The sequence below is a fragment of the Rutidosis leptorrhynchoides genome, chromosome 3, assembly GCF_046630445.1.
Source record: "Rutidosis leptorrhynchoides isolate AG116_Rl617_1_P2 chromosome 3, CSIRO_AGI_Rlap_v1, whole genome shotgun sequence".
NCBI classification, from domain to species: Eukaryota; Viridiplantae; Streptophyta; class Magnoliopsida; order Asterales; family Asteraceae; genus Rutidosis; species Rutidosis leptorrhynchoides.
Window position 1 is genome coordinate 82,457,814 of NC_092335.1, and position 26,784 is coordinate 82,484,597.

The following is a 26,784-nucleotide window of genomic DNA, read 5'->3' on the forward strand; positions in this document are numbered from 1 at the left end:
ACACTCTATATGCAGTAATGTTTGAGTTAGCTATACAGGGTTGAGGTTGATTCCAAAAATATATATACTTTGAGTTGTGATCTAGCCTGAGACGTGTATACACTGGTTCGTGGATTGATTCAAGATAATATATATCGATTTATTTCTGTACATCTAACTATGGACAACTAGTTGTAGGTTACTAACGAGGACAGCTGACTTAATAAACTTAAAACATCAAAATGTATTAAAAATGTTGTAAATATATTTTGAACATACTTTGATATATATATATGTATATAATTGTTATAGGTTCGTGAATCGACCAGTGGCTAAGTCTTACTACCGACGAAGTAAAAATCTGTGAAAGTGAGTTATAGTCCCACTTTTAAAATCTAATATTTTGGGATGAGAATACATGCAGTTTTATAAATGTTTTACGAAATAGACACAAGTAAATGAAACTACATTATATGGGTGAATGATCGAAGCCGAATATGCCCCTTTTTCTTGGTAGCCTAAGAATTAGTAAACCGATCTACTAATTGACGCGAATCCTAAAGATAGATCTATTGGGCCTAACGAACCCCATTCAAAGTACCGGATGCTTTAGTACTTCGAATTCGTTTTTATCATGTCCGAAGGATTTCCCGGAATGATAGGGGATATTCTTATATGCATTTTGTTAATGTCGGTTACCAGGTGTTCACCATATGAATGAATTTTATCTCTATGTATGGGATGTATATTGAAATATGAAATCTTGTGGTCTATTATTATGATTTGATAATATAAAGGTTAAACCTATAACTCACCAATATTTTTGTTGACGTTTTAAGCATGTTTATTCTCAGGTGATTATTAAGAGCTTCCGCTGTTGCATATTAAAATAAGGACAAGATTTGGAGTCCATGATTGTATGATATTATGTAAAAACTGCATTCAAGAAACTTATTTTTGATGTAATATATTCTTATTGTAAACCATTATGTAATGGTCGTGTGTAAACGGTATATTTTAGATTATCATTATTTAATGCTTTTTAAACATTTATCGATAAAATAAAGGTTGTGGTTGTTTTAAAAATGAATGCAGTCTTTGAAAAACGTTTCATATAGAGGTCAAAACCTCGCGACGAAATCAATTAATATGGAACGTTTATAATCAATATGAACGGAACATTTCACCCTCTACGATTAAGCCGACGACACAGCTTAAACCAGCTCTGATACCAACTGAAATGACCCGTTCATACCAATTACAAACGATTCACAATAGTTGATTTTATTGCGAAGTACTTGACCTCTATATGATACATTTTACAAACATTGCATTCGTTTTTAAAAGACAAACTTTCTTTACATCGAAAGTTGACAGGCATGCATACCATTTCATAATATATCAAACTATCAACGACTTAATAACAATCTTGATGAACTCAATGACTCGAATGCAACGTCTTTTTAAATATGTCATGAATGACTCCAAGTAATATCTCTAAAATGAGCAAATGCACAGCGGAAGGTTTCTTTCATACCTGAGAATAAACATGCTTTAAAGTGTCAACCAAAAGGTTGGTGAGTTCATAGGTTTATCATAACAATCATTTCAATAATTTTAATAGACCACAAGATTTTCATTTTTCATAAACAATCTGTGCAGGTCTGCTCACTGCTATGAAATCTTTCATATGGATTGAACACCTGGTAACCGACATTAACAAAATGCATCTAGAATATCCCCAAACATATAAACATCGAAGTATTAAAGCAGTTCAAATTCTCTGACTGGGGTGTGTCAAAGCCCATAGATCTATCTTTAGGATTCGCTTCAATTGGTGGCAATTATAATAAACACCAATTCTAAGGCTACCAAGTTCAACAATGGCGATATCCGGTATAACAATTCAACCATAGAATGTAGTTTCGATTACTTGTGTCTATTTCGTAAAACATTTATAAAAGCAGTGCATGTATTCTCAGTTCCAAAAATATATATTGTAAAAGCATTTAAAAAGGGAGCAAATGAAACTCACAATACGATATTTTGTAGTAAACATGCATACGACAGAACTGAACAATGCATGGTTGGCCTCGGAATCACGAACCTATATCATTTATATATATTAACTCATGTAATCATAATCGAATAAGTTATATATTAATATTAGTAATATATTATTTCAATTGTTATATATATATATATATATATATATATATATATATATATATATATATATATATATATATATATATATATATATATTTCTATATATATATACTTTTATATATGTTTCATATTAGTATTTTTAAATAACAAATTTTATTGTAATAATAATAATAATAATATTAATAGTAATATTGATAATAATAATAATAATAATATAGTTATTATAATAATAGTTATGATACTTGTAATTATAAAAATGATAGTAATATTCATAAAAATAATAATAATAATAATAATAATAATAATAATAATAATAATAATAATAAATGATAATTCTAATAATAATAATAATAATGATATTTTTAATAATAAAAATGATAATTTTAATAAAAATGTTAATTTAAATAATAATACTAATATTAATAAAAATGATAGATTTAAAAATAATGATACTTTTAGTAATAATGATAATAATAATAATAATAATAATATTGATAATAATAATAATAATAATAACAACTATAAAAATAATCATTTTACTACTAATGATAAAGTTAATAATAATACTTAAGTTAACAAAATAATAATAATAATAATTTTAAAAAAAATACTTAATACTACTTATATTACTAATCATAATAATAACAACAATAATAATACTAATAACAATAATACTTATATAATAATAATAATAATAATAATAATAATAATAATAATAATAATAATAATAATAATAATAATAATAATAATAATAATAATAATAATAATAATAATAAATAGGAATTCTACCTCAAAAAGAAAATGGCTTAAAAATAATGCCACAGAACGGGCTCGAACCCGTTACCTCTCGCTCACCCACAACACGCATCCAAACCATTACGCTGTCCATGTTTTTCTGTAACAACCCTCCCATTAAATCCTTTTAACCCGTAGTATTCTGCTTCTTTCTTCTTCTTCTTATAAAACCCAACCATTATTATCGTCATTAATATAAATGCACCATCATTAAAATTTAATCATTTTTATCATAGGATACATAGTCCAATATCCTTATTAATATTACGGATAGTAGTCTAATCCCGCTATGGTTTAATTGACCCTATTGTATTAATTGACTCGGTTAGTTTAATCAACAAGTTAAAATAAGATTTTGGTTCCTTTTTATTTTTTCCAACCGACAAGCTAAAACCAAAAGTCCATATATATAGATATCTTTCACTTTTTAAAACAATAGAATATAAGTAAAAAAAAAAAGTATCGACCACTTTAGCAAGTGGGTTTCATTTATATATAAATTTTTTTAAATGACGAATGGAAAGAAACAAGCAGTAGCGTATAGTAACAAAATGGGGTTTCGGCTTTTATCATTCTTTTCGTTAACCGTCATAGACGATTTCAAATAGTAACAAAATAGTAACATTTGTTACATGGGTTCGATGGGTTTGGGTTTTGGTCTTGGCAACAGGAAAACAGGAGACGATAGTAGTTTCATGGGTGGTTTCAATAGTGATGGCGGTGGTTTCATGGAGGTGGTGGTTTACGGTTGGTTTGATTCACTTAAGATGGTGACGGTGGTAATTGTTTGAAAGTGGTAAATAAAAGAAACGAGTAGCACAAGTGGGTTTAATCAATGATGGGAGGTGGTTTAGTGGTGGTGGGTTTATAGAGTTTTGGTGGATGAAGGTGATGATGGTTGAAGATGGCGGTGTATGGTGATGGTGGCCGATGGTTAGCTGCAACCGAAAAGTGGTGTTGGTTCTCTCAAAAAAATAAAAATAAAAAAATAAACGTAAACAGAAGTAGCATGCAAGTAGTTTAAGTGTATCACCATAGAATAAATGTGTATAATAAGTTTATGGGTTTGGTTGAGCTGTAACACTGTATTGTTGTGTGTGGTTATTTGAATGAAACAAGAAACATAAGCAGTGAGTTTGATCTTATAATAACTCAAGTGTATATATATTAATAATAATAATATTATAATATTAATATTAATAATAATTAAGTAACAAAAATCAAAATTAAACGTGAGAATTTTTAAAGAACAGTTTAGCAGCCACAATAGTAGTTTATAAGGGGTAGTATATATATAACGACGGAGAAAAGTCTTCAGAAAAATCCCATATTTTTAAATTAAATTCGTTTATTTATTTTGGTCATTATGGTATAAAATTCAGTCATTAACTATTAAATAAAAATTACATTAATTATTCACTCCCAACCCCAAGTAAAATATAAAAAGTTTTAGAATTTAACAAATAGTTCCTGAATACATTTTTAATAAGGCTATAATTTATAAAACTCATTTTCGGATCACCGTTTATTTTAAAATCATATAAGTTGTTTTTAACTTGTTTCATATCACTAGGAACGTCAATTGAATATTACAATCATTTAATATTTATTTTTAATATACTTTATTTATATATATATATATATATATATATATATATATATATATATATATATATATATATATATATATATATATATATATATATATATATATATTGTAGATAATAATTATTATAATATCATATTTTTATTTTATTAATTTTAATAACAACAACATATAATACTTCAAATTATATTTCCAAATTATTATTTATATATATACATTTATACACACATATCCATTTACAATTAATTGTTCGTGAATCGTCGGAAATAGTCGAAGGTCAATTGAACAGTTCAAAATTTTTCGAGACTCAATATTACAGACTTTGCTTATCGTATCGAAATCATATAGAGATTAAGTTTAATTTTAGTCGGAAATTTCCGGGTCGTCACATTGACAACCCGTCCACCATTATGAAGACGCCAAGAAACAAACTTATACCCCAAAAAATCAATATTTTTATTTGGGGAGTTATAACTGGTAGAATTCCGACTCGCATAAAAATCGACAAATGCAACATAGACCTTGATACATTACTTTGCCCGACTTGTAACTCGCACATTGAGTCCATTGAACATATTCTATTTCATTGACCAGCAACATCAACAGTTTGGAACTCAATCTTACATTGGTGGAACCTTCCCGCTAACACCCCCACCGACATTTTCGACGTAACCTTAGATGACAAATCTTTCACCACATCTCAAATCGATGCTTTCATTTGGCAAGCCACCAAATGGGCCTCATCTTACATCATACGAAAATACCGAAATCTCAAGGTCTTTAGCAAAAAAGATTGGTGCGTTGCCACAATCCTCTCCGAAATCCAAACTCAAACGTTCGTTTGGATATCAAAAAGATCTAAGAAAGCAACAATTGAGTGGCACCAATGGCTCATTAACCCCTCCTTCTACAACTCCTTGAATCTACAAAGAACGGGCATTGGCTAATTCGGAGTAAAAGCCCTCCTTGTGTAGTGACCCGAACTTTTCCATGATTATATATTAAATGAAAATTATATTTGCATTATTAAATGTTTCCAACATGTTAAGCAATCAAACTTGTTAAGACTTGATTAATTGAAATGAGTTTCATGTAGACAATTGACCACCCAAGTTGACCGGCGATTCACGAACGTTAAAAACTTGTAAAAACTACATGAGATTATATATATATATATATATGGTTAACATGAGATTATGATAAGTAAGTATCTTACTAAGTGTATTAACAATGAGTGATATACATAAAAATGAGATTATTGAATTAAGAAACTCGAAACGATATATATAACGATTATCGTTATAACAACATCTTACTAAATACATATGAATCATATTAAGATATAGATACACTATGTTTAACATGATAAAATGATAATTAAGTATATCATTAAGTGTGTTAACAATGAACTACATATGTAAAAACAAGACTACTAACTTAAGGATTTCGAAACGAGACATATATGTAACGATTATCGTTGTAACGACATTTTAATGTATATATATCATATTAAGATATATTCATACATCATAATATCATTATAATGTAATAATTTAACATCTCATTAGATATAATAAACAATGGGTTAACAACATTAAATGAGATCGTTAACTTAAAGGTTTCAAAACAACACTTACATGTAACGATTAACGATGACTTAACGACTCAGTTAAAATGTATATACATGTAGTGTATTAAGATGTATTTATACACTTTTTAAAGACTTCAAGACACATATCAAAGTACTTCTACTTAACAAAAATGCTTACAATTACATCCTCATTCATTTTCATTAACAATTCTACTCGTATGCACCCGTATTCGTACTCGTACAATACACAGCTTCTAATTGTATATACTATTGGTATATACACTTCAATGATCAGCTCCTTAGTAGCCCATGTGAGTCATTAAACATGTAGGAACCATCATTTGGCAACTAGCATGAAATATCTCACAAAATTACAAAAAATATTATAAATCATTCATGAATTATTTACATGAAAACAAACTTACACATTCTTTATATCTAATCCATATACCAACGACCAAAAACAGGTCTGGCCCCATAGGGTGTACAAGATGTACATTTGTGCAGGGCCCAACAAAATTAAGGGCCCAATCCAATAATCAAAATCAAAAACTTTAATCGAAGGTCAGAGCCCAGCAATATTAGCAGATAAATTATAGTCCATGTCTAAGTCAACGAAATGAAGTTCAAAGGGAATGAAGCCCAATATTTTTCTTTTTACTCCAGTATCCAAAGCTTTTATATTTATAGAGTAATTTCTTTATATTATCTATCGAAGTGGGATAAGGAAAAAACAAACTGAGTCATTTACATTTATGTGTGTTGGCAAAACCACTTTATTTAGTGTTTCCCTGTTGTAAAATACTGAAAGGGGACTTTTTGCTATAAGAGTTCGATGGATTCTCCATTAATGTTCATTTTTTAATAGCTTAATTATATAATTCGTTAGTCTTAGGGGCCTTTTTTCGTCTCGTACTAGGCACTCAAAATCTCGGGACCGGCCCTGACCAAAAACACCTAAAAACACTTTCATTCTTCAATTTTCTTCATCTAATTTATCTCTCTCAAGTTCTATCTTCAATTTTTAAGTGTTCTTCATAAATTCTATAAGTTCTAGTTTCATGAAATCAAGAATACTCTCAAGTTTACAAGTCTACTTCCAAGCTTTCTAATCCATTTCAAGTGATCATTCAATCTCAAGGAATCTTTCTTATTTACAGTAAGATATCTTTCTAATTCAAGGTAATACTCATATTCAAACTTTGGTTCAATTTCTATAACTATAACAATCTTATTTCGAGTGATAATCTTACTTGAACTTGTTTTCGTGTCATGATTCTACTTCAAGAACTTTCAAGCCATCCAAGAATCCTTTGAAGCTAGATCAATTTTTGTCACTTCCAGTAGGTTTACCTACTAAACTTGAGTTATTAATGATGTTCTTAACATCATTCGATTCATATATATAAAACTATCTTATTCGAAGATTTGAACATGTAATCACTAGAACATAGTTTAGTTAATTCTAAACTTGTTCGCAAATAAAGTTAATCCTTCTAACTTGACTTTTAAAATCAACTAAATACATGTTCTATATCTATATGATATGCTAACTTAATGATTTAAAACCTGGAAACATGAAAAACACCGTAAAACCGGATATACGCCGTTGTAGTAACACCGTGGGCTGTTTTGGATTTGATAATTAAAGACTATGATAAACTTTGATTTAAAAGTTGTTCTTCTGGGAAAATTATTTTTCTTATGAACATGAAACTATATCCAAAAATCATGGTTAAACTCAAAGTGGAAGTATGTTTTTCAAAATGGTCATCAAGATGTCGTTCTTTCGATGGAAATGACTACCTCTTTCAAAAATGACTTGTGATGTTATGCGAGGTGTATATAAAATAGCTTATATTTTTTTTCAGGAAAAACTATTAAATACGATACAATTTTACACAAGATATTTATTTATTTAGAGAATGGATATACTTAAACCTTGCTACAACAATTATAGGCAGTGTACCTAATCGTACAGTAGTATAGTTTTTAGTAAGTCCGGTTCGTTCCACAGGGAAAAATCTTTAAACAAAGCTTAACGCTATATTAGTTTTATTTTATAAAAAATACAAATATATATATAAGTAATATTATTATTATAAAGGGGGGTTTTTACCGTTTAATGACCGGTTTGTCGATTTTAAAACTTTAGTTGCAGTTAAAACCTAATGTAAAAATAAATACAAGACTTAATTTAAAGCGTAAAGTAAATAACGATAATGAAATTGCGATAAATAAAAGTGCGATAAAATAAAATTGCGATAATTAAAAAGTACGATAATTAAAAGTGCAATTAAATACAATAACAATAAATAAAAGTGCGATAATTAGAAGTGCATAAATATAAAATAAAGGAAATTAAATATGAAATAAAAGAATTATGCTTATTTAAACTTCCGTAATCATGATGTTTGACGTGTTAATTTTAGTTTTATGCCCATGGGTTAATTGTCCTTTGTCCTGAATTATTTAATATGTCCGTCTGGTTTTTGTCCATAACAGTCCATCAGTCATAAATATAAAGTGCGAGTATCCTCGTCAAATTATCCTATTACCCGAAGTTAAATATTCCAACTAATTGGGGACTTAAACTGTAACAAGATTTTAATACTTTGTTTAATAGTTACACCAGGTTATCGACTGCGTGTAACCCAAGGTTTTAATACTTTGTTACCAATTATGCCAAGTGTCCTTGTACATAATTTCACCCCTGTTTTAATAATTCTAGTGACTATTAATCCATTCCCGTGTCCGGTTAAATGAACGATTATTCGTACATATAAATACCCCGCCCATCGTGTCCGATCAAGTGTATATGGTTATTTATAGGGACGTCCAATTGTAAATCTTTATATTAAAATTAACAAATTATCATTTAGTTAAAAAAATATAAAGCCCATTAATAGCCCATAATCTAATTTCCACAAGTGTCGTTCTTTTGTCCAAACCCCAATTATGGTACAAAGCCCAATTACCCAATTTTAATATTTTTAGCCCAACATCATGATTACTTCAGATTAAATAAGCATAATAATAACTTAGCTACGAGACATTAAATTAAAAAGGTTAAACATAACTTACAATGATTAAAAATAGCGTAGCGTTACACGGACAGAATTTCGACTTACACCCTTACAACATTCGCTAACATACCCTTATTATTAGAAAATAAAATTAAAATTAAAATTAAAATATATATATATATATATATATATATATATATATATATATATATATTACGTATATATTGAGAGAGAGATTAAAGGATATATATTACGTTCACCAAACTGCGAATTTATAGGCCTGTGAACTGAAAAAGGAGCTCATGCGATCGCATGAGCTTTGCTCTTCAAGGCCATGCGATCGCATGGCCAGCTGGGGAGGCTCATATTTGGTTGTTTTCTTCTGCCGACGGTTTTATAATATAATATAATATATATATTAATTTTAAGAATTAATTATATATTATATTATATTCATGTGCATAGTTGACTTGTAATTTTTAGTCCGTTGCGTCGAGCGTTGAGAGTTGACTCTGGTCCTGGTTCCGGATTTTCGAACGTCCTTGCGTACAATTTAATATCTTGTACTTTGCGTTTTGAATCTTGTACTCTTGTAATTTTGAGACGTTTCTTATCAATAATTGGAACCTCTTTGATTGTATTTTGTACTTTTGAGCTTTTTGGTCATTTGCGTCTTCAATTCGTCGAATCTGTCTTTTGTCTTCACCTTTTATTATTTAAACGAATATCACTTGTAAATAGGACAATTGCAACTAAAAGCTTATCTTTCTTGAGGGATAATGCTATGAAATATATGTTCGTTTTTAGCATTATCAAATATTCCCACACTTGAGCGTTGCTTGTCCTCAAGCAATATAGTCTTGAAATACTAGAATCACTTCTTTATTCTTCACACTTTTTACATCAGTGATTTCTATACGGCGGTATGAACAATGGTAGTAACGATGTGGTTTACAGTCCCACATGACTATAAAAATTTAGATCCTTTAAGAAATTGGATCTTTATGAAAATATTTGATCTTTTTGAAAATTAAATCTAGCTTTTACTCTAGATAATTTTTCCTGAATAACCCTTCACCGGTGTTTGCAAAATATTTTTGTGGGTTTGGTGGGTTTCAGATTTGAAAATTTTAGCTCAAAACTTGCGGTTTTGTGTCACCCACTTGCTAACCTTGTATTAGGAAAGCAACACGTCCAGTATACTTGCTCCGAATATTATCTTTCGATAAACTACCGTCCGGTTGTAAAGGAAAGCGTTGAACAAGCAACTGTTAAGGCAATGTCCCCTGACATGCTTTTAATTATGGTCTATAACGTGTCGGACGCAATTACTATCCTTTGTAGGAGCAATAGTAAAGCTCACCCTTATAATTTTTCGGTCTGGCACAAAGTCCTGTCTTTGACCATGCTATGCAACCACCGTTCTTACGGTTGACACCCGATTTGGTTCAGATGACCTAATGAATTCCAGGTAAATTCCTAGGATTTTACGTTCAATGGTAATGAACGCATTGAAAATGGGTTTTCAGAAAACAAATCGGTTTATAATTTGATCAAAATATTTTCTCGTTCAAGCTCGAGTTTAGATATCATCGAATTCCATGAGTTTGTAATTCTCAATCTTTAAAGTCAATCTCAAGGATTGAGTAATATCAGGCTTAAAAGCTGATTTTTAATCTTTAAGGAGATTATCCTTTCTGGGGGTCTAATTCATTAGTCTTATCAAGCTAATTTGCACGGCGCCCTCCCCATTTTACGAGACAGATCCTCTCATGGTTAGGATAAGTCTGACCACATGGCGACCCTGTTTGATGCTGAGGTCCGTGGATTTCCTGCTGATTTTAGAGATGACTTTTCTAGATTTTTCATCAACCTACAGCTGGTCTGGACGACAACTTCATGACCTAAATCAAGAAGCGCGTTTCTTTTTCGGAAGACTTTACTTCCTTTTAACGATGGAATTGATTCATCGTGTAGATCCATCTTTCTTTCAAATATATTACAGTAAATAGGGTAAAACTGTTTAGTTTAGTCCAAAGCAAAAGTATCTTCAATTATTTGTTACAGAAATATGTGACATATGTTTAAGATAACTTGGTAATTTTTCCCACACTTGGCTTTTATTTTCCTTTTTATTGTCCTCTATTTCATTTTAAATGAATTTTAACATTTTGGTTTGTTTCTCAATTTATGTCCTTTCCGAGGCAACAATAATTTTAGTGTTAACACCTAGTTTTATCGTTCATAAATATGTATAAACATGATTTTGAGTTCATTTAATTGAAAATTTTGAAAATTTTTACTAGAATTGGGTAGTCAGTATATAAGACTAGGGCTGTTCTTTATTATCAGAGAGCACTAGATTCTAATACAACTACTACTTTACTAGTATTTCTAATGGTAACCAAGTGTTTAAAGTAAAAAAAATTTAAAAATCCGAAAGAATTTAACCCCTTCCCACACTTAAGATCTTGCAATGCCCTCACTTGCAAGAAATCAGTAACAATTTAAATTATTGAGGGTGATTAGCGTAGAAAAATGATTAAATTTTACCAAAGTTTCCAAACATATTGGCATTTGTTTGCTGAATGATAAATGGTGCACATCATTTGTTCATTCCTTCTTGTTGTTACATCACATTTGTTTTTCGTTTTGTCGTCAAAACTACTAGCTTTTGCTGAACTTAATGCCAGTCTTTGAAAATGCGCTGTTTTACCCTGTTTTGTACAATCGACAATATACATACAATACAAATATAACATGCATGGCAATTTGAAATGGGACTTAATATCCCACTTTCAAATCCTAAATGTGAAATATTAGTACACAATAATAATAGAAATGATAAAAATTACACAAATATATCCAATAACATAAGTTTAAACATGAAAAAGTAAAAAGATAAAAATATAAAAATCATAAAAATAACCAAATGGAACTAAATCAGTCTGGATATGGGTTCCAGTTCATCTCATCAGGTGGGTTCCATTGTTGGTTATAGGTGTTCTGATAGGCTTGGTTATAGTCATACCGGTTAAAGGGTGGTCGGATATCGGGGCTGTGTGGCGGAAAATAAGCAGGTCGAGTAGGTACATAGTTATTTGGTACCTGATATGATAGCTGGCTCATGATTTGGTGCTGATGAACTAACCAGCTATCATGTTGGCGTCGCCTATAATCCTCGTATACTCGCTCGGAGTTCCACTGCTCATACATACTATGTCTGGCCGCGTTCGTCATTGCTTCCTCATCTATACGAACGTGGACGTCAAGAATAGCATCTCGAAAGACATCCCTAATGTCTTCCGCCTCCTCCATTTCCTCGTCTGAGCCTCTCTCTACCTGAGGATGAGATCCCTCATAGGGTACTGCCTGGTTACGTCTACTTTTCAATACCTTAGCACCCATATAAACTTTCAATCCTAAGGGCTCAACCTGTTCTCTACAAAGCTGTAATGGACCCCCTTGGTTCCTATCAACACCTAAATACTCTCCAGTGAGAGTAACAAAAATACCTCCTCCTATTATACTCCCGTCCTGCATTCCCTCTACCATTTTAGATAAATAAAAAGCAACACAGTAAGGGATATTGACAAAGCTTCTAGGATCCCGAATACACTTTAGGTAGAGTAAATCATGTAAGGTAATTTTTTCTTTATTGTGACCTCTCTGTGTAATCGAGTTAGCCAAAAATCTATGAATAATATGAAGCTCGGCTCTGTCAATATGTGTATAGGAGTGTCCTCCTGCTCGTGTAAAAACATCAAAATGTGACATACGCCTCCAAATGGCGTCAGCGTCAAAGTTACTATCTACCCTTTCACCATAATGAATCAAATTTGTACAATCGGGTAGTAGCAACTCACCAGGAGTATATATCTGTAAAGCCCTGGCCATGTCCAGCATGGACATTCTGTACATCCTACCGCCAAGGATAAACCTAAGAAATCTTCTATTATCTATTCTAACTATATTTGTATCAAGTGATACGGTACTCATCAACTCAACACACCATTCCTTATATACAGGTCTACGAATGGTGAAAAGACGTTCCCAATCTGTAAAAGAAGAACTGCCATACCTTTGAACTAAAAGCTGTCTAACACGGTCAGCTAGATGAACAGTTTCCAAAGGAACCCAATCAATTACCCTTGGCACCTCTACATTTTTTGTTACCAATTTGAATTTGTTCCTTTGATATGTCTCGTAATCTCTCCATCTCCTATCAAATCTCAGATTAGGATGCAGAGTGTGCTTAGGAATTGTTGGGAATTCTACTGGCGACCTCATTGGGAATACTATGAATTCATCAACAAACTGTACCGGATCATAATAAGGTATGTGCTGATCAGGCTGTTGTTGTGGTTCTTGTTGTGGTTCTTGTTCGTGTTGCATTTCTGGTTCTGGTTCTGGTGCTGGTGCTGGTCGTCTAGATGATGATGCTCCTGAACCTCCAGTATCGACTTTCTGCAAAACACATTAAACACAAAATTTGTGCATCCAAATATGCATTAGTGTTAGCAAAATAACAACTTAAAACAATCACTATAACATGTTAAATTAAAATTAAACTTATACACATTTTCACAATTATTCACAATTCTACACTTTTCAAATAAGCACATATGAAAAAGTATACAAAGTTCATAAGCATTTAACTCAAATAACATGTCAAAATAGTCATTACTAATAATTAAACAAGTCTCAAATGGCAAATATATCAAATTAATCAAGTTCATGAATTTTGGACTTAAAAAGTCCACTTTAATCTCTAAAAATCATGTTTAGGATCAATGTTTGGATCATTTAACTACCTAAACATGTTACACTACTCAATTTAGCAATAATTCATGACAAAAATAGGCCATAACCTGTTTATATCAAAAAGCCCCAAATTACTCAAGAACACAAACCCTAGATTTCTAAAATTTTTGAAGTTTTTGGCTTCAAATCATGTTAAATAGCATCAATCTTGGTTATACATGCATAAAATACTAACAATTTAACACTAATTACACTATAAATTAACAAAATTGCATTAGGTAAAAAATTGGTAATTATCACAAAAACTAGGAATTTATAGAGTTTAGGGGTGTAATTTTTACCATTTTGCTGAAGAATGAGAATCTAGGCATGATTAGAGCAAGAAAAATGATGAATTACGGTGGAAAATTGTCGAAATTTGGTGAAGATTTGAGAGAGTTTCGTGTTTGTGTGTGTATTGTGTGGAGAAGACAGACCCGCTGGTCTGTTTGTATCAGGCCTGAAATTTGCCTCCATGCGATCGCATGGAGGTATAGGGAAAATCCCATGCGATCGCATGGGTGCCCGGCTACAGTGTTTTGGCCTTTTTTTTTTTTAAACCTTATACTTTATAAAACATAAAATTAATAAAATTTTAAAAATTTGATTTCCTTTAGGAGCGAGGGCGTTTCGGATCGTCGTCCTAGTCTGTCCCTCGACAAAATTTTAAAATTTTTCAATTCAAAGCGCGGTTTTAAAAGTAAAGATTTTTGGGTTTTTTTAATGTTTTTGGCATACTTTAATTCAATAATATTAAAAATAATGATAATAAAAGTTCTCGTCCCTCCCTTGGGTAAAGCAATTTCGGTTCAATGACCTAGTCTTCAACTTACGACGAATTTTAAAAATCATATTTTTAACTTAGCAAAATAAAGTAAATTTTTGTTTTTAAATTCACACCAAACTTAAATTTAAAATGCATAAAATTAAAAATTCACACCAAACTTATATTATATTTTTGTTTTTATACATACAAACTTATATTAATTATATTAATTTTTCAAATATTTACAATTTTAAATATATTGATTTAATTTAAACAAGTTTACAATATTATTTTAATATTAATTTTAAAAACAAAGTAAAAATAAAATTAAAAATCTTTTTGGCTTTTATCCCACTTTAATCAATCAAATATTATCAAAAATATGCGCCCCTCTTTTCGGTAAAGTAATTTCGGTTCCATGACCTAATTTAACTCATGACGAATTTTTGAAATATTTTGGGTTGATTGATTAAAGATATTTATACCTTAAGAATAAACGTTAAATTTCGCAGTGATGTAATAAATTTTTGAATGATATCAATAATTTCGGTCGCCAAACCTAATTTTATTCAATACCAATTTAATACTTTATAGCGAACAAATTAGCGCTTATTATCAAAAGGTTAAAAATGAAAATAAAAAATAAAAACTGTACAGACTTACCTGTGAGATAGTATTCTTAGTGATACGATCTATCCCACTCATCAGATAGTCGGTTTAATTGGTTTTCCATGGCTACATAGGCGTAACCTCGAGCATTCAGTGTTTTTTCTTCTAAACATATGAACGGTCCGTCTCTGCATAAAGTAACAAATTCGGTGTTTGAATAGGTTTGATTATTTGAACATTTACCTCCATGTGACCATTTTCCGCATTTGTGACATCTTTCTAGGTGTCGTGCTCTTCTTTTCGCTGCGGATTTTGATTTTCCTTTACCAAATTGTAACTTATTATCTTCGCATCTGGATTCTTTTCTTACTCCGTCCAATCTTTCTCTGATTACTGATACTAGTTCACTCGGAAGTGTGTCATTATTACGTTTAGTGATCAAAGCGTGTAGCATTAGACCATGGTTTAGTTCACAGGAAGTCTTCATTTTCTAAAAAAAATAAAAAAAATTCAGAATGGGGGGAGAAGACTAGTTCTTTAGGGTCTGCTAGGGAAAGACCATTCGGGTTCCATTTTCGAGAACTACACGAAAACAGAAAATCTTACTCTAACAGAAATACATATTATCCTTTAAAGACTTGATTCTCCCCACACTTAGTTAGCTGTGGTATCGAAATTGTGATTAACTTCGTTGTCGACTTCCATCAGACTATCTATGTAATGTTTAACTCTGTGACCATTAACTTTAAATTCAATTCCATTTGAATTTATTAATTCTATCGTTTCGTATGGGAAAACTCTTTTGACTATGAATGGTCCAGACCATCTTGATTTCAATTTTCCAGGAAATAGCTTGAATCGTGAATTGAAAAGAAGAACTCTGTCTCCTTCTTTGAATTCTTTTGAACTTCTGATTCTTTTATCATGCCATTTCTTCGTTCTTTCCTTATAGATTAACGAATTTTCGTATGCTTCATGTCTTAATTCTTCTAATTCATTTAGTTGACTTAACCGTAGACATCCAGCTTCATGTAAATCAAGATTACATGTCTTCAAAGCCCAAAATGCTTTGTGTTCAATTTCTACTGGAAGATGGCATGCTTTTCCATAAACGAGTCTAAAAGGTGTGGTTCCAATTGGAGTTTTGTAGGCTGTTCTAAAAGCCCAAAGTGCATCCTCCAATTATGGACCATTCCTTCGGATTTGATCCTACGTTTTTCTCTAGAATACGTTTTAAAGCTCGGTTGGTATTTTCAACTTGTCCACTTGTTTGTGGATGATATGCAGTGGAGATTTTATGAGTTACTCCATATCTTTTGAGAACTTTCTCAAGTTGATTATTAAAAAAATGAGTTCCTCGATCACTTATTAAAGCTTTCGGTGTTCCAAACCTTGCAAAAAGACGTTTTAAAAAGTTGATTACAACTCGTGCATCGTTAGTTGGGAGAGCTTATGCTTCCGCCCATTTAGATACATAATCAATGGCTACGAGAATATATAGATTATTATGAGATTTTGAAAATGGACCCATAAAGTCAATACCCCAAATGTCAAATACTTCACATACTTGAATGACATTTTGTGGCATTTCATCACGTTGACTTATTTTTCTGGCCCTTTGACAAGCATCACAGGATTTGCAAAGAAGGTGTGCGTCTTTGTAAATTGAGGCCCATAATGCCCTCCAGTTGGTCCTGTGTGACAATGGTTTAAGATTTTACTAGCTTCATCTCAGAATACACATCGGCTTATTATTCCATCGGGACAACTTTTAAACAAATGTGGATCTTCCAAGAAATAGTGTTTTATATCACTGAAGAATTTCTTTCGTTTTTGGTACGATAATCCTTTTTCAAGGAATCCACATACTAAGTAGTTTGCATAGTCTGCAAACCATGGAATTTCATTATAATCTATCTTCAATAGATATTCATCAGGAAAGTTGTCTTGTATGGCCGATTCATTTAGAACTTCTAATCCGGGATTTTCAAGACGAGAAAGATGATCAGCGGCGAGATTTTCTGCTCCTCTTTTATCACGGATTTCAATATCGAACTCTTGTAAGAGTAAGATCCAACGGATTAATCTTGGTTTAGCATCTTGTTTCGAAAATAGGTATCTAAGAGCAGAATGGTCGGTATAGACCATCGTTTTTGCTAGAACGAGATATGATCAAAATTTGTCAAAAGCAAAGACAATAGCAAGGAGTTCTTTTTCAGTAGTTGTGTAATTTTTTGTGCTCCTTGTAACGTGTTACTAGCATAATATATAGGTTGAAATCGTTTTTCAATCCTTTGTCCTAAAACGGCTCCCATTGCAAAATCACTTGCATCGCACATTAGTTCAAATGGTAGATTCCAATTTGGTGTTATCATGATCGGCGCATTAGTGAGTTTCTCTTTAAGAATATTAAAAGATTTGATGCATTCATCTGAAAAGATGAATGGAGTATCCTTTTCTAGGAGTTTATTCATAGGAGTGGCAATTTTAGAAAAATCTTTAATGAAACGTCGGTAAAAACCGGCATGCCCTAGAAAACTCCTAACTCCTCTAACATTGGTGGGATGTGAAAGTTTAGCAATTACATCTACTTTAGCTCTATCCACTTAAATTCCTTCCTTTGTGTAACATCCCGCCTTTTTCCATTTACTTTTCCGTTATACTAATATAAATTCCGTTATAGGTTTATAACATCTCCCGTTGATACGCGTTTTAAATTATCTCGTTTAGGTAATTCACGCACCCGAACGAAAGTTGAGGGACTAAACTTGACAAGGGATCAAACCCTTAACTAGGTCAAAGGGTCAAACCCCTTTCACTCATTCATTATCATCTCCATCTCTCTCTCTTTCTCTCTAGCAAGAACACACACACCATTTCCAAATTCATTCAATCATCATCTAAATCCGATCTAGGAGGCTTACAACAAAATAAATTACATATTCGTAATCCTCTCTTCATCCTCTTCATTTTGGTACCAACTTCATCTCGTTTGGGTAACATTTCTAAAACTCTAGATTTCTCTAAATTCGTGTTTTTGACTTGAAATGGTGTTAGTTAGTGTCTATGGCTCATTGTGATGTCGTGTGTGTAATTTATATGCTCGATCTCGTTGTTTTAGTGTAACTAGCATGAACTTGAATTTTGGTGTGTTGTTCTTGAATTTTGGATGATCATATGTTGTTAGATGTTAAAAGTTCATGTTCTAATTGTGTTCCTAGTATCACTAGCTTCAATTTAATGTGTAGGTTGCTTGAGAAAACTCCATAAACTTGATTAGTGATTTTGGTGAATTCGGGTTAGGGTTTGATAAGCTTGAAATGAATATTTGATGCATTGAATGACATGAATTCTAGTTAGTAAGTAGTTAGTTGTATTGTATGCTCGATTACCTACAAAACGGCATGTTATATGTATGCATTAAATGCCCGAATCATAAATGTGCACTTATCAAATTCGAGTATTAAATGTGTGCATTAATCGATCATTTATTTTGGAAAGCCGATTGTTACAAATAATGTTTTTGGTTGGTGAAACATATTTAGTTGTGTTCTTTGTCAAATTACCTTTCCAACGATATAAGGTGCGAGTTCTAAGAGTTAGCGGTTTGTAATTTATGCTTGAAAGAGTTTTGATTTGGGACTTGAACAATTGAGACTGACCAGGTACCAGCGCACGGCAAATGCCGCGGCGCGGCCAGCTTATGTCGCGGCGCGACATAAGCCGTGGTCAGGTTCTGACCACCATGTCCAAATTACGAAAAATGTTTGGCATACTATGGACCTCCGATTCACATGAAACTTGTTCTAACATGCTCATGTATGATTAAAAACCTCAGAAAAATAGTTCGGGACCCGACCCGAACATGTTGACTTTTTCGTTGACTTTGACCCGACCAAGTTGACTTTTAATCAAACTTAACCAAATATTTGTGCAATCGTTCTAACATGTTTTTATACTTGTACCTTGCATGAAACATGACAATTTGATTCACATGATATTATGATCGAGTCTTAACGAGCCATAGGACTAATTGAACATCTTTGACCTATCGTGTTTACCGTTATTGATACAACCTATTGTTTAGGTCAAGACTAGCATTGTTCTTTGCACACGTTTACTTGTTGAAGTACTTATTTACTCTTGCAATCAAAGGTGAGATCATAGTCCCACTTTTACTCTTTTTGAACTTACATTTGGGATGAGAAAACATAAACATTTCTTTTACTAAGTGAACACAAGTACAGGAAAACAAACATTCTACATACGAGTTTAGAACAAAATCCCCAATTCGATTATCATTAGTTACACTTGCCGGGTGTAAGCGAGAACTTATGTTGTATGGATCCATATGGGTTTGACAAACCCTCATTCAAACGGTTCGCTACCGTTTACGAATGAAATATATTTTCGAGAAACAGTGTATGTTCTAGCACTAAGTGATGGGGTTCAATGGGAGAAATGTTAAGCATTGATAATTGGGTGCTCGTGAAACAAACTTTTGGAATGGTTAACTATTATTTCATTGTTGCAAATCTTGTGGTTCACTTGTACTTACTTACTTAAACCTATGATTTCACCAACGTTTTCGTTGACAGATTTCTATGTTTTCTCAGGTCCTTGAACGATACATGATACATGCTTCCGCTCATTATTTTGATACTTGCTTGGATGTCGAGTATACATGCATAGATGGAGCGTCTTTTGACTACTTTAAATTGTGTCGCATAGGTTTCATTCGTACGTTAAACCTTGTAATGTAACTAGTCTTTCGAACTACATTTGTAAACTTGAAACATCCTTTTTCTTAAAATAAATACGACATATTTTGGTCAAAAGTCATAATAAAGACTTATGACCACGCAACGGGACCGAAGTAGTCGGCGCCGTCAAACATGATTTGGTCGGGCCGCTACAGATGGTATCAGAGCGTTGGTTGTAGGGATTTAGAGTTCATTGGTGTCAACCTCGAGTCATAGGGTACATTGGTGAGTCTAGACTACAACCGGCATATAGACTTGAAGTAGGAATTACTTGACTACTTGTGCATTTATACTCGAACACTTCTACTCATATCTACTCTTAGTTCATCTTAATCTCACGTTGTTTAATTTGTTTGACACGCCACCTTGACTTTATAGAATAATGTCGAATGCACATATGAATCAGGGTAATATAATTGCCGGGATTATATTACGGTGACTGATGTGTGTAGCGTGGTGTACGAAATAGTTATATATTTTTAATACGGAATGCTACAAAATTTAACAAGTTTTAATTAAATATTTACAAAATGGATATACCAAAACCTTGCTACAACACAATAGGCAGTGTACCTAGTCGCGAAGTAGTATAGTTTTTAGTAAGTCCGGTTCGTTCCACAGGGAGACGGGCTTATGAAACACTTTATTTTTATATAACAATATATAAATATAAATATAAAAAGGGGGGTTTTACCGTTTAATGACCGGTTTGTCGATTTTATATTTTAAAGTCACAATTAAAAGCTAATGCAAAATATTAAAAATAACTAAAAACTTAATTTAAAGAGTAAAGTAAATGACGATATTTAAATAACAATATAAAATAAATAACAATAATTGAAATGACAATAAATAAAAGTACGAGGAAAAATGAAATAAAATATATTATGCTTATTTAAACTTCCGTAACCATGATGTTTGACGTTTTGATTTTAATTTATTGTCCTGGGCTAATTGTCCTTTGTCCTGGATGTATTTGAAACCTATCTGGTTTTTGTCCATAATAGTTCATCGGTCATAATTATAAACTGCTCGGCAAATTTAACCTTATACCCGAAGTCAAATATTCCAACTAACTGGGGATTCGAACTGTAACAAGGTCTTAATACTTTGCTTAATGAATACACCAGGTTATCGACTGTGTGTAAACCAAGGTTTAAATACTTTGTTAACAATTACACCAATTACCCTTGAATGTAATCCACCCCTGTTTTAATGAGTCCATTGACTATTAATCCATCCCCGTGTCCGGTCAAATGAACAATAATTCGTACTTATAAATATCCCGCCCATCGTGTCCGATTAAGCGTATGTGGTTATATATAGATACGTCAAATCATAACCTTTATATTAAATTAACGAGGTATCGTTAATTTAATATAAAGCCCATTAATAGCCCATAGTCTAATTTCCACAAGTGTCGTTCTTTTGTCCAAACCCCAATTATGGTACAAAACCCAATTACCCCATCTTTAATATTTAGCTCAACATCATGATTACTTCGGCTCAAATAAGCATAATAATAACTTAAGTACGAGACATTAATTTAAAAAGGAGAACATAGCTTACATTGATTATTTATCGCGTAGTGTTACACGGACAGAGCTCCGACTTTAAAAACCCGTAAAATAACTTTTACATAACCCAAACTAATCTAATATAACACTAATCTATACTATATATATATATATATATATTTATTTATTACATTATTCTTACAGAGTATTATTATGTATTTGTGTGTGTGTTCTTAAACTCGGACGAAAAATGGCAAATTTATAGACCAGGCCTGATTCTGATCCTCATGCGACTCGCATGGGAAATAGCCTTCTGGCCATGCGACTCGCATGGCCACCAGAATCCAGCTCAATCATTTTTGTTTTCTTGTTCGTCGACATAATTTAAAATAAATATAAATATATAAATAATTAATATAATTATTTATATATTATATTTTATTCTTGTGCATAGTAGACTAGATATTTTTGGTCCGTTGCGTCGGGCGTTTCTTCTTGGCTCGGGTCCTGGTTCCGGATTTTCGGACGTCTTCGCGTATTATTTTATATCGTGTACTTTGCATTCCGCAACTTGTACTCTTGTCATTTTTAGACGTTCTTCATCAATAATTTGAACCACTTTAATTGTATCTTTGTACATTTGAGCATTTTGGACCTTTCCATCTTCAATTCTTCGTTTTCGCCTTTTGTCTTCGCACTTATTAAATATAAACGAATATTACTTGAATATGGAACAATTACAACTAAATAATTTACATATTGGGAGGATATTTGTGATGACCCAGAAATTTCGACTAAATTTAAACTTAATCTTTGTATGATTAACATTTCCGACACGATAAGCAAAGTCTGTAAAACTGAATCTCAAAATTTTTGAATTACTTTTATATATTTAAATACCCTTCGGTTGTTTTCGACGATTCGCGAACAATTATATGTAAATAGATACATATATACTATAACATGAAAAGGTAACAATGTATTAATTGTTTGATACCGTACATTAAACTTATTGGTTTAAATATCTATTCGAATGTATATGATAAGTTGAAATATTTATTATTAAAATTTATTTATAAATAACTTCCAATGTGTATTTAAAAACTGATTTATGTATATTAAAAAGATATATACATATATATAATAAACGATAGTAACATTCGTTTATTGATTCAATTGATATTTAGTTAAGTTAACTAAGGCGTTTAAGATGAACCAGTTAAACACTAATTTGTTACAGTGTTTTCAAATTGCCACATTACTCAAAATGCTACAGTGTTTTCGAAAATCACTATTTGCTACAGTGAAATTGACTTTGCTACAGTGAATTGCCACAGTAAAATTTGACTTTGTACAGTAACTTTGCTACAGTAAACACTATTATAAAAATGTGTTTTAACAAATAGCGAGACGATGATTTATAGAAGTAAATGACCAAAACACTCGAAAGTTTAAGATACACTTTGAGTGATATAATTAAGGGATAATTTAAGGCTATATTTTGACAAAGGTACGTGTCACGAAATGTAAAATGCAAGTTTTCTAAGCGTACGAAAATGCGTTCGAGAAACCGGAACCGGGACATAAGTCGAGTGATGACGTACGACTTATCGGACCAAAAATATCTAGTCTACTATGCACAAGAATAAAATATAATATATAAATAATTATATTAATTATTTATATATTTATATTTATTTTATATTATGTCGACAAGCTAGGAGCCAAAACAATGTGAGCTGTCCCTGGTCCTCATGCGAGTCGCATGGCCAGAAGGCCATTTCCATGCGAGTCGCATGACTCCAGATTCCAGGCCAGGTACTATAAATTCAGGTGTTTTGCTCGAATGAAAAATCAAATATATATTACTCCGTATAATATTTATTATTATTATTATTATTATTATTATTATTATTATTATTATTATTATTATTATTATTATTAAGATTATTATTAATCTTATTATTAGTATTATTATTTTTGCGATACAAAAATAATAATGTACATCAAATATTACGACGGAGTGCTGTCCAAGTAATTTTCAAAATGAGTTTTCGAGCAAGCTAGAGCTAAGGAAATTATGGGTTATTGCCAAGGAGGTTATGGGTAATGTTCGGGGGTATTTTTTTTCTGAATCAAACCTCGTGTTTATCATCTCCGATGCGCGTCTACGTGCTTTCCTGCAATATTGTATATCAATATTAAACAGTGAGTTCATTTGATTCCCTTTTACTCTTTATATTTTTGGGACTGAGAATACATGCGCTATTTTTACAACTGCTTTATTAAATGCTTTTGAAATATATTTTTAACTGCGAATACATGCAAATGCTTTATTAACCGATATACAATATTTATATGCGTGAGTTTCATAAGATCCCTTTTACTCTCTACATTTTTGGGCTGAGAATACATGCACTTTATTTTAAACGCAATGGATACAAGTACATACTAAATTCTACACCGAGTTTGAACCGAAAATCCCTTAGCTTTGGTAACTAGTAACTGCCGGTTATAAGAACTGGTGGGCGCGAGTAGTATTATATGGATCCATAGGGCTTGACATCCCCGTCCGAGCTAGAGCGCTAGCCTTTTAACGGACGTATGCTATTTGAGAAGCATACACGTTGGTTTGCGTGTATTATTAAGATGATTATACAAAGGGTACAAATTATATAAGCGTTAAAGTTTAGTTACCAGGGTGCTCTGTTATGTAGAATCTATTGATAAACGTTTCTGGATTAAACAACTGAAATCTTGTGATCCACCTTTATATACAGATTATACGAAACATTAAAACTATGAACTCACCAACCTTTGTGTTGACACTTATTAGCATGTGTATTCTCAGGTTTCCTAGAAGTCTTCCGCTGTTTGCTTAGATGTTAAACAAGCTATGTGCATGGAGTCTTGCATGACATATTTTTCAAGGAGACGTTGCATTTACCAAATCATCACCATGTATCTTATTTTGACTGCATTGTCAACAGAAATGATGTTGTAAACTATTATTTATGGTGATTGTCTATATGTAGAAATCATCAGATGTCGAAAACCTTTGATTTAAATATTCTTTTATGGTGTGCCTTTTCAAAAGAATGCAATGTTTACAAAACGTATCATATAGAGGTCAAATACCTCGCAATGAAATCAATGAATGACGTGTTCGTCCATATGGATTTGGAGCGATCGTCACAGTTGGTATCAGAGCGTTGGTCTTAGCGAACCAGAATTTGCATTAGTGTGTCTAACCGGTTATTGTTAGGATACATTAGTGAGTCTGAACTTCGACCATGTCTGCATGATAAAAGTTGTTGCTTATAATTTTTTTGTTAGAAATTACCTGCTTATCATTCATTGTGTGGAAAATTACCTGCTTATCATTTGTAGTCTAGACACACCTTATTGCATGGATTGCATGACTAGTGTATAGACAAAATGAATATCTTAGCGTATCTGTTACTGTTACCTTTACTTGACAGTTTCCGAAAATTTCTCCATAATTTACGGATCCTTTGTACTATATAAAGGTATTCTATGTAATTAAAATATCATCCGATATCCGAAAATCATTTCACATCGAAAATTATTTATCTAACCGTGTAAGATGAATTCTGCAAGTAATTCGAGTTCTTCGGATTCCGATATGAATTTCCACCTGAGTTCCGAAAGCAGTGTAACCGGAATGAATCAACCAATCAGTCATCACCAATTCTGGATGAATTGGGGATGGGTTCGTAATCAACTTAATCAATGGAGACAAGAGGAAGGCGATCCTTTCCACCAACCGAATTCACCTCTTGGTGAGGAACCTGAGGCACTTACCGGTGAACCCGTTCGAAACACTATCTTTACCCTAATTTCCAGGATATTTCGCAACGATTATATGATAACTAGAATTTTAAACTTTATTCATCCTCTCGTACCAACCGCCAATCATCCCGGAATAATAGAAGAAGTTAACGAGCTTCGCGCTCGAGTTGTGGCTTTGGAGAATATGATGCACAATTTGCAGGCATCACAGGCAGCACCGGTAGCACCACCAGAACCAGCAGCACAACCAATAACAGTACCAGCACCACCAACAACAACATCCGCACCGTAAACCTTAACCTCACAATCTGTCCCACGAGTATCAACCTCATACGCACCGTAGGCACCGAAGAATACTAATAACCATAAACGATGAAGTATTAATTCATAACTTCATTGGAGAAATATCCTGCGACGATTATGTAGTCTTTAATATAGAAGAGATTATTCGTTTCTAGTTCCAACCGAAAATCAAATGAGTTTAATAACTCATTAAATCTATATTACATCTGAAGGAAATATACATACATATATTTTCATAAAGATTGTAATTGAAAATCCTTTTGTACAAACTGTTAATGATGAGAATATTTTAATGGGTAGGTAATACCCTAGAAATATATAAATTCCACATTAATATGTTACACTATACATTCTTCAATTCTGATTCAGCAATCATTAACTATACTGCTCAAACCTATAGATATACGTATCTGTTCATCGCAGAATAACCATTTTCATTCAATTTCATATTCTAATTTCGATAGATCAGAATCCAAGTCAAGATTAAACGAAAAACATCACTCTTAGATTCCTACATCTTTCAAAACCATGCTTCGAAACCCATGCTTTGAATTCAGAACAGTACTAGAACATCATATGATTATATTTTGCGTTCAAACCCATCGAAATTTTTGGAAACACTTCAACTAATGAACAAACGAGAAGACAAACCAACTACACGATATCTACGAGAAGAAAGATTTGTACTTATAATCATATATCTGGAAAGCTCTCGAAACCTAAGTAAAACTTTAACACGTATCTGTGATAAATCCTTCGGCATTATTATTACTGAAAGTAACCTTGCAATTCCTTTTTAAAAGTATCCAGTATTATCACCCATTCAACTAGTCAACGACGACCTTTCAGACTTATAACTTTGGCATATACGTTTTTGTTACTGGGGAACCTTTTATGTTCCACCATATTAGCAGTAAATGTACCAGCGACTCCGTCACTCTGCTATTTGAAACTCTCCGGAAATCACTATATATACATTGAAACCCTATCATGTACTCATCCACATCTTGTAACAATAGTTGCCATTCCAACTATCGGGAATTT